This window comes from Myotis yumanensis, unplaced genomic scaffold (assembly GCF_028538775.1).
Source record: "Myotis yumanensis isolate MYYU_CA2020_CCGP unplaced genomic scaffold, mMyoYum1.0.hap1 SCAF_7, whole genome shotgun sequence".
Classification (NCBI taxonomy): Eukaryota; Metazoa; Chordata; class Mammalia; order Chiroptera; family Vespertilionidae; genus Myotis; species Myotis yumanensis.
In genome coordinates, this window is record NW_027223758.1 from 49,950,261 (window position 1) to 49,953,802 (window position 3,542).

The 3,542-nt window shown below is 44.6% G+C and overlaps 1 pseudogene; it reads right to left on the reverse strand.

Moving 5' to 3' along the window:
* Positions 1-1,430: 1,430 nt before the first annotated feature.
* Positions 1,431-1,892, reverse strand: LOC139014588 (AP-1 complex subunit sigma-1A pseudogene; annotated as a pseudogene).
* Between the last annotated feature and the right edge of the window lie 1,650 nt (positions 1,893-3,542).

A 3,542-nucleotide genomic window follows, 5' to 3' on the forward strand; every position in this document is an offset into this window, starting at 1 on the left:
CCCACCCAACCACTCCCTTAGTTTCTGCCTCATCCAGAATATGGAGTGAAGAAAGGATAGGGCCCAGTCTCCTATGAAGCTTTCCCTTCCCCCAACCCTCTCTCCCTCAAAGTGGCAAGGTTAGAAAAAAAATAACTATGTTGTTCCTCTCCCGGCACTGGACAGAGGCCCTACTGCAACCAAGAAGGAAGGGAGGGTGCAGATGAGGGGAAAGGATGACCCAGTCACTACACAGATGCCCCCTTCCCAGGCAGAGAAGCTGACCTAGCTGGCTACAGGGAGATGGGAGGGGTGGAGGTAGGTTATGGGGCATGGAGATGAGAAAAGCCCTGAAAACCGTTTCCCTTTAACCTGACATCCTATATAATAAAAGAGAAACATGCAAATTAGCCATCCTTCTGCTGTGTTCAAGCCACGCCCACCAGCCACACCCACCAGCCAATGAGGAGCGAGTATGCAAATTAACCCAGCAAAGATGGTGGGTAATTTGCATACACAGAGCAGAGTGGAAGAGCTGGCAGCTTGTGGGGACCGGAAGCTCCCTTGGGGGAACATGGCTCCCTTGGTCACCGGACAGAGAGCAGAGCAGGAGAGCCGGAGGCTTGGGGGGACATGGCTCCCTAGGTCGGGGAAAACCCAGAGCATGGGGAGCACCAGGAATGCTGGGAATCATAGTTCTGATGGCAGCCCCAGGACCGGAAGCAGAAGCCCAGAGTGCAGGGAGCACCAGGAATGCTAGGAATTATAGTTCTGGTGGTAGACGCATCTAGACACTAGAGCAAAGTGAGCCTGGAGTAAGTTACTGTTGCGGTGAGGGATGGAGGAAAAGCAAAGGTGAGAGACATAAGTAAAATCAGAGTGTCTAGGAAAAATTAAAGGGAAGATATCCTAAAACTTCCAGGAAATCTCCACCAATGGAGCAAAGAAAAAAAAAAATGCCTCTATTATTCTGTGAACAACAAACCAAACTGGGTTGGGGGTCTCAGACAATTTGCTCATCTGATTGCAAAGACAGACAGAAACTCCCGGATTGGAGAGGGCTCCCCTGAGGGCTCCCAGATTGGAGAGGGTGCAGGTCGGGCTGAGGCACCTCTCCCCACTCAGAGCACCAATCTTCATGCTCTGGGTCCCTAGTATTTACATATTTACAGTTATAAGAGGGTTAGGAAATTTGGAGTAATAGTTCTTTAAAGGCAGAGAGTAAAAGCCAAATAGCACCCGCATCTTGGGTCTTGGTCATATTTCCCTGCCTCCTAGCTCCAAAAACCTTCAGTAGGAAAAGGGGAAACAGGAGGTAGGGGGTGGAAGAAGACACTGTTTGAGGGTCTTGAGCCTACAACTCACTCCAAAAGAAGGTGACACAGAAGAGTAGAAGGTGTCCCCTGCCTCTCCACCAGCTCCCTACATCTCCATGTGGCTTAGGCAGAGGGCTATGCCAGACCCATCTCCTCCAACACGCTGCATGGTGACTCCTCCTCCTCCTGCAGCAGGTCAGCCTGCTCAGTAGCCCTTAGCACACTCTTCTTGATATCACCCACCATCAAGAACACATCCAAGATGAAGTAACCCTTCTCAAAATTAAAGATGATGTCAGCTCACACACATTACCAAAGGATTTGTCCAGGAGCTCCACATATCTGTGGATCAGTTCCAGGGTGATGAGCTCATTGTCTTGGCCCTCAATGGTGCAGCAGAAGTAGAGGTTGGCGTATCTCTTATAGACAACTTTGAGGTCTCCACTCCAGGAAGCTGTGCATCTTGGGCTTGTGAGCCAGGGCAACCTGCATGAGCTCCCAAACCATCTTTTTTCTCTCCTTGTCTGATGTGGCCAGGTACCATTTTTGCAGCCTCAGCTTTCTCTGCCAGCTGAACAGCAGATTGAATCACATCATCCTGCAGCCTTCATCTTAGCGAGTTATGGCAATGGACTTTTTGAGTAGGACAATGCTTTGTGCAGTAATGTCTGGGCATTGCATGGTGCTTGGCATCCCTTACTTAGGGAAGAAATACCAGTAGCATCCCCTCCTCCAAATAGCCCCATGAATTGCTAATTATCTGCAATGGATCATTAGGAGTGCCACTCGGAATGGAGAGCTTCTGGTTTAGACCAATCAGAATCCATCTCTGGATGGGGTGGGATCTATCTGACCTAATGTCATGGGCTTAGAGTATAGGACAATGATTTCTGATAGGAAATTGATGTTTACTATTTAATGAGAAAACTATAGATAATGTTTGCTGTGAATGGATGTTACTATAGGCTTTGTCAATTTCTATACCCTCTTCTGCAGTGATATCATCCTCAATATTTTAACTATCAACGTCAGGCTAATGGCCTCTAATTCAATCAATACAGCAAGATTTGTCTGCTGAGATCCCAGCCATTATATACAACACAAACTCATCTGTTACTCTAATCTTTACAGGGTGTGCTCCTGAGTTTCTCATCTGCTTTTTATTTCAAATTTTTGCTTCCATTTTAATTCACTTTCTATTAATCATCCCATGCTTTCAGCACACCGTACCCTCCATAAAAAATAAACAAGTTATATTGATTATATTTCTTGAAAACTGTTATAACCCATTCTTTCCACTCACTTGTTATTGTAATACATTGAGTTATAAAAAATGTAAGTATATTACTTGAAAAATGACTTCTCTATCTCATTCTGGGTATCTTTCTGTCCATCTACTATAAAATTACTAAGGCATTCTTTCACACATCAGGTCTGATTATTTTATTAATTTGGTGATTTCTATCCCACTGCCTGTTTTGGTAAATAGTTTTATTGGGATGCAGTTGCCCACATTCACTTACACATTATGTATAGCTGTGTTCATGTGACAAGAGCAGAGTTACAGAGTTGTCCCATTGAATAAAATCCCAGCCCATTAACATGCCATGTGACACCCTGTGACATTTTGCTTCTATTATCACATCCTCGGCTATATATGTCTTGAGAACTATCTCACACTGCTCTTTCAAACCTGACTCGGCTGTTCATTGGATGCAGGATGATCCTCCACAAGATCATGTCCAGTAATGTCATCTGCTTCATTCAACCCAAAGCATACTCTGCCAGTTTGGTCCAACTGCCCTTCCACTTCATTGCCAAAAAGTTACCTTCAGTGTAAGTTTTTCAGAAAGTCTTCAGTGATCCTAGTAAGATAGAATTAATAATTTCATTCCAGCTCTGCTTCTACACCCTAGCCTTTATTATTGTAATAGCTAGAGGCCCGATGCATGAAATTCGTACAAGAAACTCGGCCCTTGCAGTTGAGGCAGCTTGCCTCTACCCTTGCAGCCCTGGCTTTGTGCGAAGTCTGGAAGGTCATTCGGCTGTCTGGTCTAATTAGCATATTATGCTTTTATTATTATAGATATTTTATGTTTCTATATCCATTTGTTGTGTGTTGTGCAACTTTAAGATAGAGACTATGCCCTCCTAATATCATTACCTTAACCCTCCAAAACAGTCTCCTTCATGTGCCAGGTTCATAATATAATTTTTGAGAATAAGTCACTGAATCATTTTTAAGTC